Below are 14,588 nucleotides of genomic sequence, written 5' to 3' on the forward strand. Positions count from 1 at the left end.
TTGTTTTCATTACTCTGCCTGCAAGTGTACTTCACAAGTTATCAATCTGTTTGAAAAACTTCTTTAATATCAGTCTTAAAATTGCCTTTTACTATTTTAAACCTGTGACTCCTTGTTCTATTCTTGTAGTTTAGAATGATTTTCCAGGTTTATCTTTTCCATACTGTAGAGATGTACTACTGAGACACTCCTTTTGTTGGACAATGAACTTTATTTACAGAGCTGCTGGATTAGCTGCAGGCCTCTAGCAAGGCTACAATACTCCCTCTAGACTTGGAAAACTCCACGATAAAAGCAAAAAACTGCGGATGCTGGAAATCCAAAACAAAAACAAAAACAAAAATACCTGGAAAAACTCAGCAGGTCTGGCAGCATCCGCGGAGAGGAGCACAGTTAACGTTTTGAGTCCGAATGACCCATCAACAGAACAGGAAAACTCCACCTCTTATAAGCTCCCCTGCACTCGGTGTTGATTGGCTGTTCCGACCACATGACCTTTACACCGTAAGGCTGGCCTTAAAGCAACAATCACCACACATACTGTTTGTAATTTTTGTATCTTTATAAGATTATCTCTCAAACCTCACAATCAAGGCTGAAGAGCCAGAGTTTATTCAATCGTGCCTCAGAAATGAGACTCTTCAGGCTTCATTGCTCAGGAATCCATCAACACAGCAGTAACTGCATTTGTGAGCAAAATTCTAGCCAGTCCATCTCACCTGTCGCTTTTCTCTATAGACCTCAATCATTTATGACTCAAATAATTTACCATGGAAGAAATTTGATGTATGGATACACACACTGTGAGTACTGCTTAGCTGGTCCATGCTTGCGATGATTATAATTCTAATTTCCCTTAGAGGAGGTCTGGTCTCTGAGACCTTTTAGGTAAGGTTTTACCGACCACAAATCTTTTTACCATGAAAATATCAGCATCCTTCTAAAGAGGAATTCTCTCCCTTTCAGGAGCCCTTTTAAAATCCTCTGGGATTACAAGTATCAGAATGTCAGCTGTCACATTGCAATACACTGGTCAGATCTTTCCATTCAGAAAATGAGAGCTACCATTGGGAAATTGGTTCAGTTCAAGAAGATAAGTTGAGACTTTTTAGGAGCTTCCTGTTCAGCTGATCAAGTACACCATGACATTGGGACTCAACTTACTTCATCTCTGTACAATGCCCTTTTTTCCCAAATTCTTTTCTCCATCCAACTGTAACTATCCCAAACTGATTTCTAGTCTCCTCATTTATGTTCCTTTACTTTGCTCGATCTCTTCCAACCCTCTGGCCTGAATTTTCCAGCCCCGTTGGCGTCGGGCGTCATGGTGGGTGGGTGGGGAGCAATGTGGTGAGAAGGCCAGAAATCGGTTTCATGCTGCCATGAAACCAGTTTGCAATTGTCCGCTTCACCCGTCAGTGACGTGCCACGTTTCCCGTCACCACACATCCAGATTGTCATTTTAATACATTTGCGTCTCATTATGAGTCCTGCACGCCGGAATCATCCCCCCACATCAAATTTATCGCCCACATTGGCGTGACTACAGAATGGCGTGCTTCACGACTGCCTTTAAAAGGCGTGCACCTGGCAACCTGAACTTTGAGGGAAACTCGGAGGTGAGTGCACACAACCTTGCACAGCGCTCGTGCGCATAGCCCGTAGGACATCAAGGAAGAGGCGCCGCACATTCGCGTGGGGCACAGGCATGTCTCTTTTTCCCAGCTGGCTTTTATTGCAGTGCCAGAGCAGGGGCTCCAGTCCGGGTCAGACCAGGGTGGGGGAGGTGGGGTCCAAGGCAGCACAGCCTGAAGGACATATTCAAGCACATGCTAGTGGGGTGGCGGGAGGGGGCTGAGGGAAGCGACTATGCACTGGAAAAGCTTGTCAAAAATGAGCATTGTTCTGCAGCTGAGAGCATTCAGCAGCAGCTCCAATCACATGCTTGGAGTTGGGGCTCTGAAGCTTTTCTGCCCACTCTAGCAACGCAAAAGCATGAAAGTGCCATCAAATGCTCCAGAACTTTACACCCCTTGGGTGCAGATAGCAAATTAATGTGCATTTTAGGAGGCAGCAGAGCAAATGGCTGACTGGACAAGTTGTAGAATCCCCTTGCGGAAGGTGGTCATGGCGCAGTCACTGGTGGAGGTGCTCACAACCCTTTGCAATGTCTTTATTAAGGTTTGGGCCAGTATCCATTATGATTCAAGCTAACAGTGCAGCCTTGTAGTGCGGGTTAGGAGAATGCCTGCGCCTGAGCTAAGAGCACAGCATGCAGCCCAATAGCTGAAGCTGCAGCCAATCAGTCAAGTGGAGTGGAGCAGAGGCGGATGGGGTATCAAACAGTGTTATAACCACAGCAGATGTTAATTTCTGTACAAACCAAATCCCAGAGGGAAACTTGACTTATAGGCCAGACCTTTTTTCTATTCTGAAAACAAGAAGAAAACACTGATCTCAGCAGCAAGAAGTCCAGTGAAACTTTTGGAATTTTAAAAATTAAAGGTAAAAGTTTTAATAACAAGAATAAAAGAAACTCAAGCACACAAGATTACAGTTGCATAGTTAAAATTTTCTGCCAAAGGACTCTCTAATTGGTCAGACCCACAAGTAAACACCTTCCAGGCAACATTCCCTTATAGATGTTTAACTATAAAAATCCCGCACTATTACCCAAGGCAAACTGCTGTAGCTTTAACAAAGGCAAACCACACGACCTCTTAAACTCTCTCCCACTCTGCTGTGGAAATCCAAAACTTCAAAGCAAGACTACTTGTTGCAGCCCAAGACTTCTCTGGCTTGACTGGATGGCTGATTCAAACTGCATCTTCTCCCAGCCTAGAGCTGTTTCCAGGAGATCCTCCTGACACAGCCAGTAGCCGACAGCTACAGCTAACAGCTCAACAGCTCTACAGCCCACAGCTCCCTTAAGCTTGCCATAGTAACTCTAAAATATCTTTTTCCCCCTTTCATCTCATATTCCATTGTTCTCACCTCTTTGAAATTCAAATCCTTCCAAATATAAAAACTTGCATGTTTCTATTTTGTCTCTGCTTTCAGCTCACTATGGGGAGGCGATGATGTAGTGGTATTATCACTAGGCTGGTAGTTCAGAGACCTAGGATAATGCTTTGGGGTCTGGGTTCAAATCCCACCACAGCAGGTGGTAGAATTTAAATTCAATAAATATCTGGAATTAAAAATCTAATGATGACCATGAAACCATTGTTGATTGTCATAAAAACTCATCTGGTTCACTAATGTCCTTTAGGGAACGAAATCTGCTGTCCTTACCTGGTCTGGCCTATATGTAACTCCAGACCCACAGCAATGTGGTTGACTCTAAAAATGCCCTTTGAACAAGGGCAATTAGGGATGGGCAACAAATGCCGGCCTAGCCAGTGATGCCCACATCCCATGAACAAATTTTTTAAAAGTTTACCCATGGAACTCCAAACATGATTCTTGGCACCCCCGCCTTCCCTTTGATATTCAAACAAAATCTCAATTTACCTAAAAATGCGAATGTTAGATCCAACCTATTCACTTGTACCTCACACCTCTGGCCTCTGTCCATCCATGTTTTAAACCTCCCAGACAATCTGTCTTCTAGTAACCTTTCCCTAGCTTAATTGAACCATTTACACACACACAGCCTTCTTCACAGAATAACACAATATTCCCCAAAAATATTTTTAAAAACACATCCATCCTCATAAAAGCCAATGAGCGCACTACAGACTGGCCATCCAAGTGGTGGCCAGCACTCTCCTGCATGCATGAAGAGGCCTTCAGACTTAACCAAGAAAGGTTCTTAGTACACCCATGCTAACCCATGCGTCTCTCTCTTGAATCCTGCAGGAGCAGAACATCAGGATCAGGAGCCTGGTGATTTAGTGGTATGCCTCATGGCTTACAGAGACCAGAGAAGAAGAGAGTGGTGGAGGCACCTGGCTCGACAAAGGGAGGAACATCTCCCTAAAGATGAAGGGGCAGCAGGGCCTGCTGCACATGCAGCTGAAGATCCTCAGCAAGTCATCACTTGTAGGCGACTCGCTAGATCCAGGGTCAATAGATGGCGCTTGTCATTGCTGCAGATGACTGAGAACTAGTATCTCTGAAGACTGCGCATGACTAGGGAACTGGTCGGTTACATATGACGCTTGATGCAGGATTTGGCACCACGGGGACATGGAGGGCATCCACTGCCAGTGGCCATGAAAGTGATCATGGGACTCAATTTTTATACCAGTCGCTCCTCACAGGGCTCTACAGGTGACCTGTGCAGGATCTCGCAAGCCTCCACACACAAGTGCATCCAAGGGATCACGGATGGCACCTCTGCAAAAGCACAGAACTTTGTGCATTTAGTCTGGGATCAGGAAAACCAGGAAGCAAAAGGGCCGGGATTTGCGCAGATTTCTGGTTTTCCACAGGTGCAGGGTGCCATTGACTGCACTCATGTAGTGCTTAGATCTCCATGGCAACAAGCAGTCAACTACATCAACCGCAAGAGCTTCCACTCACTGAATGTTCACCTGGTGTGCGACCATCACAAACACATCCTACAGGTCTGCGCACGATTCTCAGAGAGCAACTACGACTCCGACGCCTCTAGCAGGTCTCAGAACAATGACATCTCCTAGGGTCCAGAGAGACTGCAGGGTTGGCTTCTTAGGGACAAGAGCTACCCGAAGAGGACATGGCTGATGACGCCTGTGTGGCAGCCTCAGACTGCAGCAGAGCAACGGTAGAACGAGGCTCATGCCGCAACCTGGACTTTGGTGGAGCAAACAATAGGCATTTTGAAAATGAAGTTCCGGTGCCTCAACAGGTTGAGCACTGCAATCCAGTCCCCAGAGGGTGTCATGCACCATCGTCGCTTGTTGTGTCCTTCACAACCTGGTGCTGCAATGAGGGGAGGACCTGGCTGAGGAGGAGACGGAGGAGCTGCATGTATCCACTGATGAGGAGGACGTCAACGGGAATGATGATGATGAGGTCCTCGAAGGTAAGGATGCAGGTGATGAAGCCATCGCACTGACTGGATTAGGCAGGCGCGCTCGGGCGGCCCTCATAGTCGCTGGACTCTTGGAGGATGATGACGAGATGCAGTGAGGACAGTCCTGACATCCTCACATTGCATCTGTGAACGTTTAACTCCAGTCTGGCTTATGGCAACGCACATACCCTCAGTGCTCAGGCTCATGTCATTGAGACATAGCGGAGGCCCTAATAGTCACTAAAATCCAGTAGGATGATGATGATGTGCAGTGAGTATCTCCGCATAGCCCCTGTGAATGTCTGTCTTCTGCCTGGCTGAGGGCAGCTCGCTTGCACTCTGTGATCAGAGTCATATCATGGAGACGCAGCTGTGAAACTTTAAATCTGATCCTTTGTCCGCCTTCAGCACCTGACCCCCTCAGGAGCACAGCATCACTGATCACAGATGCTGAAGAAGATGGGGGACCAGCCCCAACTTAAAGGTGCTGAGAGCACACAGAGAGAATGACGGAACTCTGTGACACCTGCCCACAACATTCTGGCAGCAATGACAAGCATCACTAATGTGTCCAGTGAGTGTGAGGCTGGATCATCACTTTGGTCTAAAGGCTGCGCAAAGCACAGGAAAGAGGCCCTGCACTGAGACACCTGCCTTTACCTTGTGCAGGATCCAAGGTTTTACATTTGAGTGACACAGACACTATTCATTAGAACAAGGAGCCATAGGCAAGGAGACATTCATGGGAGTTTATTTACACTAGTGAACATTATGTACAAGTGATTAACACCCATGCCCAGGCTGTGCAGCTATGTCTTCTTAAGCTTCCTAACCCTGCCGCAACATCTTGGTGCTCCCTGGACATTCACAGCAGAGGCAGAGGCAGCCTGCTGACTGTGATGCCCTGTCTGTGATGACCTTGATGGGCGTTCTCTGGAGGACTGAGACCTGGAGGGCCCCGGCCTGCTTTCTGGGTCCTGCTGTGTGGCCGTGACACCCTCCTTAGCCTGTGGAACTGGAGCTGCTGAGGTCACAGGAAGAGAGGATTCGGATGGGCCAGACACTCCCGGAGTCACCAGGGTGGATGGCCCTGGGCTGTGCACCTGCTGATTCTCCTCCCTATGGGTGCCTGAGGGCTCTTGGCTGACTCCTTGAGGAGAAGGGGAAGCAAGAGTGAGATCGAGCTGCCCTGCACCCCCCTTGTGTTGACACTGCTGGAGGCCAACTATAGCGTCAGTGATGGGGTTCAGCTCATGCAGCAATACAGGACTGATGTTCTGGACCAAGGTCTCCATGGCAGCCACCATCCTACCAGTGTTGACCTTGGTGCGTTGGCATGACGGCGTTATCACCTCAGCCTGAAGGCAGACGGACACCTCCATTGTGTCTTGCAATTTGGGGAGTACAGTGGACATTCCTTCCTGATGTTCCCAAGCTTGCCGTTGCAGCTCCAGCAACTGAGACATGACTGAGTCTATAGGCTCGTCATCTGACTTGGACTCAGCAGATTTCTGGCCTCCAGCAGTCCTCCGAGTGCCAGAAGCCTGGGAATTCCATGCTGTGGATCAGACAATGTGATGTGCTCACTGGATTGTGATCCCGAGGCTACTCTAGAACTAGGTCCCACCAAGGTGTGTGTCTGTGCTGGTGGAGGGTGTGGGTGAGCGCTGTGTTGGGTCTTCAATGAGGGTGTCACCTGATTCTTCTTTCGAGATGTCTTCAGTGCTTGAATCGAGGACCTGGCTTGTGGACCCCCCTCAGCTGCTTCCCAGATGTGCCTGCGAAAGCAAGGAGAAATAATTAGTGCATGGCAGGGGACTGTGGAACAGAGGAACTCACTCAAAGCATGGTTGTCTGATGGATGTTGCACTGCTGGACCCTCACTTTATTGAGCACCGCCGACCTCACTGTCAGCACAGGAATGGTCCAGATCGTCGCCAGCCAGCTGGATGACTCTATTTTCAAAGTCTGTGCGGACCTTGATTTCAGGCATTCCTCCACCAGTCTGTGACCTCTCCCTTTGTGTGTCAGCTTGTCCGGCATGAGTAGAGATAGAGAGAGTGTAAGCAGGATGCCTGCCAGGCCAGATTCGATTCCCATTTCAGCTGAGGTAGTTTTGGGACCTGTTTGCTCACATAGTCCCTGAGGCAACAACAAACCACCACTGACAAAAACTGCCAAGCAAACAGCTCAGGCTGAAGCAATATAACACAATGAATCAATGGCCTGACTGAGTAGTGCACACATGACCTGATAAATTCAATGAATACCTCACAGATCCTCAATCTCATTTCAGTATACCATTCAAGTCCCTTAATTAATATTATTGCTTTGTAATCTCAGTTATGTATTCCTTATTCTCTGCATGAAACATCCAAGCCCCAGAATTGAACTAATAGTTGGGGAACACAGGGTTTAGTAGGAGGGAGGAACTGAAAGAAATCAGTATTAGTAGGAAAATGGTGTTGGGGAAATTGAAGACCAATAAATCCCCAGGGCCTGATAATCTACATCCCAGAGTACTTAAGGAAGTGCCCTAGAAACAGTGGATGCATTGGTGGTCATCTTCCGAAATTCTATAGACTCTGGAACAGTTCCTACAGATTGGAGGGTAGCTAATGTAACCCCACTATTTAAAAAGGGAGGTAGAGAGAAAACAGGGAATTATAGACCAGTCAGCCTGACGTCGGTAGTGGGGACAATTCCAGAGTACATTATAAAAGATTTAATAGCTGAGCACTTGGAAAACAGTGGCAGAATCGGACAGAGTCAGCATGCATTTACAAAAGGGAAATCATGCTTGACAAATCTACTGGAATTTTTTGAGGATGTAACTAGTAGAGTTGATGAGGGGGAGCCAGTGGATGTGGTTTATTTCGACAAAGTCCCATATAAGAGATTAGCGTGTAAAATTAAAGCACATGGGATTGGGGGTAGTGTATTGAGATGGATAGAAAACTGGTTGGCAGACAGGAAACAAAGAGTAGGAATAAACGGGTCTTTTTCCGAATGGCAGGCAGCGACTAGTGGGGTACCACAGGGATCGGTGCTGGGACCCCAGCTATTCACAATATATATTAATGATTTAGATGAAGGAACTAAGCGTAATATCTTCAAATTTGCAGATGACACAAAGCTGGGTGGGAGGGTGAGCTGTGAGGAGGATGCAGAGATGCTTCAGTGTGATTTGGACAAGCTGAGTGAGTGAGCAAATGCATGGCAGATGCAGTATAATGTGGATAAATATGAGCTTAACCACTTTGGTAGCAAAAACAGGAAGGCAGATTATTATCTGAATGGCTATAAATTGAGAGAGGGGAATGTGCAATGAGACCTGAGTGTCCTCATACACCAGTCAATGAAGGTAAGCATGCAGGTGCAGCAGGCGGTAAAGAAGGCAAATGGTATGTTGGCCTTCATAGCCAGAGGATTCTAAAACAGGAGCAGGGATGTCTTGCTGTAATTGTACAGGGCCTTGGTGAGATGACACCTGGAATATTGTGTGCAGTTTTGGTCTCCTTATCTGAGGAAGGATGTTCTTGCTATAGAGGGAGTGCAGCGAAGGTTTACCAGACTGATTCCTGGGATGGCGGGACTGAGGAGAGATTGAGTCGGTTAAGATTATATTCACTGGAGTCGGTTAGGATTATATTCACTGGAGTTCAGAAGAATGACGGGGGTTCTCATAGAAATCTATAAAATTCTAACAGGACTAGACAGGGTAGATGCAGGAAGGATGTTCCCAATGGTGGGGCAGTCCAGAACCAGGGGCCACGGTCTGAGGACATGGAGCAGACCATTTAGGACTGAGATGAGGAGAAATTTCTTCACCCAGAGAGTGGTGAGTCTGTGGAATTCGCTACCACAGAAAGTAGTAGAGGCCAAAACATTGTATGTTATCAAGAAGGAGTTAGATATAGCTCTTGGGGTGAAAGGGATCAAAGGATATGGGGAGATTGCGGGAGCAGGCTATTGAGTTGGATGATCAGCCTTAATCATAATGAATGGCGGAGCAGACTCGAAGGGCCGAATGGCCTACACCTGCTCCTATTTTCTATGTTTCTATGTTAATACTTGCAAAGAAAGTGACAGGGCAAGTTTGAATTGGAGTTTCAGCTAGAAATAAACAAAGTATGCCTGGCATGTGTGGGTGGTGAGTGCTGTCATGGACGGGATGAGGATACAGTCTACAGGGCAGGTGAAGGTGTGTATGAGAGAGTGAATCGTGATGTCCCTTGAACTGGCAGTGAGTGAGATCCCTGTGGATGTGCGAAGGGTTTGTAAGTGTGTGAGTTGAGAATGATGAGAAGATGGTGGAACGGAGGATTCATCCTCTTTCGGCACTGGGTGGCTGTCTTCTTTTGCAGAGCATTGGCACTGACCACACTGCCACTGCCTCACATGCTGGATTGGTGACTTTGTTTGCTGGTCTTCACCCAGAGTGGGGGTAGAGGACTTCATGGCGGGCCTCCACAGCGTCCAGTAGGTGCCCGAGGGAGGCGTCGCTAAATTTGGAGGCAGCATGTTTCCTCCCTTTGGCAGCCATGACTTTGTAGCAGCTTCTGATGCCTTAGAGAGTGCTAGCTCTGTGCAGGGGCACCCCTTAAATATGACGCCCAGATTACTGAAGGCCTGAGGTGACGGCGGGGCCGGCGAATCAGAGGCCACCCCGCCAGTGACCTGGTGTGTTTCCTGAGAACATTATTAATGAGGCAGGACATGCCAGGAATGGCACAATATGGCGTGAAAAGCCGGCATTGCAGCCGGTGGGTAAAACATCCTTCTTCCCGCCTGCTGCAACACTTTGTGCAAATCTGGGACAATTCTGCCCCCTGTCTTTGCCCAACTCTGATTTGTTCTGAGCAAACTGGCAGTGCCTCGTCCCAACTCATCTCTCTACTCTGCCAATTCCATCTACGTCAAGTTAATATGTTTATTTCTAACTGAAACCCCAATTCACACTTGCCCTGTCACTTCCTTTGTTAGTATTAGTTCAATTCTGGGGCTCGCATGTTTCATGTAGAGAATAAGGAATACATGACTGAGATTACAAAGCAATAATATTAATTAAGGGACTTGAATGGTATACTGAACTGAGATTGAGGATCTGTGGGGTATTCATTGAATTTATCAGGTCATGTGTGCTCTGCTCAGTCAGGTCATTGGTTCATTGTCTTATATTGCTTCAGCCTGAGCTGTTTTCCTGGCATTTTTTGTCAGTGGTGGTTTGTTGTTACCTCAGGCAAACAGGTCCCAAAACTACCTTAGCCGGAATGGGAATTGAATCCAGGCTTTTGGTGTTATTTAGAACCACACACCAGCCAGCTAGCCAACCCACCTATTCCTTATGTTTACAAAGATTGTAATGTCAATTACTGACCAGACAGGCTTATGCATGAGTAAACAGTTATTTAAACAGACTGGCATTATACCTAATCAATGACCCACTTCATGCATAATGGCATCTATTGTGGCCCAACAAAAATGGAAAACCTTCAAATGAAGGATATTGAGATTCTATGGACAAAATATTTAGATTTTTCCCCTTTATCTTTCAATGAACAATTTATAACTTTCAGTGGCACTTTCCTCAAAATCAGATCTATCTTGCCAATTCCAGAGGGGTGGATGAATGCCTGGACAGTGGTTTCTGATGAATAGATGAGAAGAATTCTAATAAGCAAACATTGCTGGTGACAGCAGAATTGGGTGGCAAAGGAGAAAGTGGAACGCATTTCTAAAACGTCCAAAGAAAATGGAAGTGGCTTAGATGTGCTGTTGGTGAACACTGTGCCTATCATCTAACTTAAGTATCTTACTGATGGCATTGAACAAAACTTCTAGCACATATGTGGAAAGTCTACTTTTGTGCCGCGGATATAATTCTCTTACATGGTGCTGAATTTTGGGCACGTAAAATAGGGGGGTGCCATCCCACTGCCTTCCTGCCCACCCCCAAGCTCTCCCCCATATTACAAGAGGCAGGCAGGTGCCACAATTAGCTGCTTGCCCGCCATATTTAAATGAATAATCAAGGGTCAATTAGGCTTGTTATCAAGCAGTTTCACCCTGATAATACGCTGCCCACGCCATAAAACGTTTGGCATGGGCAGCTCGGCAGGAATGGGAAGTTTGATTTTTTTTTAAACTCAGTTGTTTAAGGAAGCAGGGGGCGGTTTTCGGGGGCTGTCCTTTGCCGATCACAGGTTAGCCCCGCTTAGGTCGATCCCCTTCCTTCCTTCCTACCCGCTCCCTCCCTTAAACCCACCCCCTCCCCTCCCACCCACCCCTCTCTCCAACCTACCCAAACTCTCCCTGCCCAAGACCCCAGATTTACTTGCTCCAGGGATCCATGGGCCTTGATCCTCCTCCTCCTGCAGCCCCAGCAGCTGCCACTGACGCCTTCCTGGCACTGCCAGGAGTGATGGAGCTGCCGGCCAATCCAATTGGCTGGCAGCTCAGGAGGGCAGGACTTAGTCTCACTCGGCCCTTTATGTCACTGCGGGGTGGGTTCGCATGGAGCATGTCGGCTCCACGTCAGCATTGTTTCCAGGGAGGTGGGGGGGCATGCAGTTTCCCCCCACCCACCCCCCCCATATAATTCAGCCCATGGTTAGCATCTCATTTCTCATTCTCTGTGCATGCACTTTCAAGTTGCAAATTCCATGCATCTCTGCTAAGGAGTCAGCCTTGTCCAGTTGCTTTTATCCATCCATGAGACCATAACCATTTCTGAGGACAGTAATGAGTCACAGGCATGGAAGAATTTTGATAATGAGGGAGGAATTTTCCTCAATCTTCAATAAATTGTCCCGTGAAGTGTCAGCAACAGAGTAAGATGAAGCAGAAAGAAGACTTGCTAGATTCTCTGCCTGGTAATAACATATAGGAGATACAGGAACAGGTGCCAGCTACATAAGGCAAATCATGTCCCTTCAACATTCTTCCCTATTAAAGTCCTGGATTCTTGCAGAAGAGCATCTGATACACATGGACTGTGTCCTGTATGAAGTTGTGAAATATTTCTATTTTAGCAGAGACCTGTAAAATATTTGTGGTGAAATTAGTATCTTTATTGCAAAAGGTCGTCATAAATCCCCATCCCATGCCATCCCATCCTTCACTTCCCATACCCATGTGAGCAGATGAATTAATTGCCACAGCAAACAGGCAACATTTCAGATTTCAATTCTAGTAGGTGTTGTTTCAGATCTTAAATAAACAACTCATTCAGAGACAGGGACACAGAGACAGAGAGAGACAGAGACACAGAGGCAGAGACACAGAGAGAGACAGAGACAAAGACAGACAGACAGAGAGCGACAGAGACAAACAGAGAGAGACAGACAGACAGACAGAGAGACAGTCAGACAGATAGACAGAGAGACAGAGACTTTTCCGTTTCCTAACCACATATGGTGGATAGCACTAATTCATCTTGAATTCTTGCACAGGATTTTTAATTTCCTCATGCATTTGAATTTTGCTAAAGGTCTTTTTTTTCATACTGAGCGGTAAGGAGCTGCCTGAACCAAGTATATTTACTCCCACCCTTGGCTGAATCAGTTTACTTGTCTCCATTTTTTAACTGCACATCTTGTGGGTGAGATGGAGCTCCATAGAACAGGTCCATTTATTTAAACATGAATTATAAGAATTGAAACCCTTTGACAATCACTGTGTTGAGTAAAGGCATATAGAACAAATAGGTTTGATACTCTATAGTGAAGAAAGGAAAGAACCTGCATTTATGTAGCACCGTACCAGGTCTTCAGGATATCCCAAAATGCTCCACTGCTGATGGATTACTTTCGAAGAGCTGTTAGTGTTGTATTTCTAACCAGCCAGTCCCATGTGCAGATTTTTTATTAATCTAATTTTACTCCTTTTGAAGCCCACCTCGTTGCTTCTTTAAACTTTTCCAAGAGTGTAGTGGGCATATAGGCCAGGGAATTCTTTGATGAATAACATCTCAAGTTCAACGAACACTCAAGTGAATTATTATTTATGTTTCAGAGAATCATCAGTGATTGCAATATCAGTGTCCTGGTCACCACTTGAGTGAGTTGCAATGTTAACATCAAGCCCAGGGAATCCTTGGTGAGTTCAAGTACTTGCAGTAGGGAATGTACAGCACTGGTACTTGAAGCAGGGAACCATAAGATTCATAAGCAGTGGGACTCCAATTTCAATTTGAATCCTAACTTTTGCGAAGTCACCATAAAGTCTTTCATTGACACACATTGAGCATTAGCAGCCTTCTGTCTCATGGGGTGATGGTTTGCGCCGTGGGTCAGCTCTATGTTCAGCATGGCTTGGTGTGGCTCAGAAGCCCCACTCTGGCATGGCAGTTTCTACTACACTTGCTGCAGATGAAGACAGTGCAATAAGGTTTCCTTGGGCCCTCTTCTCGGCTTCCAGTGTTCCTCCCAAATAGTCAGCTTCCAGAGGTCACTGCTATCAGCAATTGTCTCCCAGTTACCTGGGTCAATGTCTGCCATCTTTATTTCTCACTTGCAGGTGCCTTTGTTTGGGAGGTACAGACCTCCAACAGATCGTGCCAGTGACTAGTTCATCATATAGAAGGTCTTTGGGTATACGACTGTCATTCATCCGATGAATGTGGCTGAGCCACTGCAGATGTTGTTGGCTTAGTAATGCCAATGGAATTAGCACTCTTCAGGATCTCTGAGTTGATGAGTTGTTGTAATGCTCTGACACTCTTGAATGTGCTTCCGTACTTATTCAGCAAAATGTACTCTTGGGTGCAATTAATATCATTCAGACATTGCAACTACAAGAAGGGTCCTCTCAGCTATTCCACACAATTCTAGACTTCCTATAAATTCTCAAGAAATTAACTGTACAACGCAGAGCCTTGTTAAACTATTTGTAACTTTCTCTGTACCTGTGAATTAACAAATGCAGCGTGTATAATTTGCCCCTTCTAGAGATTGATTACTGTACGCATATATGGAGTTAGGTCACAGATCAACTGTGATCTCATTGAATGGCAGAACAGGCTCAAAGGGCTAGGCGGCCTAATCCTGTTCCTATGCATTTGGTGTCAAGGTCAATGTTTTTAATGCACTAAACATTTTGTCATTTCAGCTGCAGCTAATATGCAGGTGAGAGATAAATTAATCTATGATCTTTGTCACATGGAATGGCTGTTCCAATCATATTGATCCACTCATCATTTCTCCTGATTGGCAGAGAAACTGAAGCTGTAATGCATATAATAAAATATTTTCTCCTACAGTTGAAAATAGAATTAGTAGAGACTGCCATTGATCCTGTTCATCAATGGATATTGCTGTCTAATTGCAATCAGATAGGCCTGAATTTTTCAGTCGGCGGGCGGGGCAGGGGTGGTCATGGAGCCAACTGCCGCCTGCAATCAGCTCCGTGCCGCCAGTTTACACTGCAGGCCAATTAAGGCCCACCCAGCATAAGACGCGAGCAGCTACCTGTGTGGGCAGGGGGAGGAGGGAGAATTGGGGCCAGCGTTCGTTCGCGCATGCATGCAAAAGGGCACTTCAATCTCCCTGAGGCACGGAGCTGCCTCGCAGAGATCGAAGCGCTT

General features: G+C 46.4%; 1 protein-coding gene across 1 annotated transcript in view; it reads left to right on the forward strand.

Annotated features, from left to right (window-relative positions):
- Positions 1–14,588, forward strand: part of reep2 (receptor accessory protein 2) — a 140,137-nt gene that overhangs the window by 62,960 nt on the left and 62,589 nt on the right. The window lies entirely within an intron of this gene.

The sequence above is a fragment of the Cetorhinus maximus genome, chromosome 10 (genome assembly GCF_964194155.1).
Source record: "Cetorhinus maximus chromosome 10, sCetMax3.hap1.1, whole genome shotgun sequence".
Classification (NCBI taxonomy): domain Eukaryota; kingdom Metazoa; phylum Chordata; class Chondrichthyes; order Lamniformes; family Cetorhinidae; genus Cetorhinus; species Cetorhinus maximus.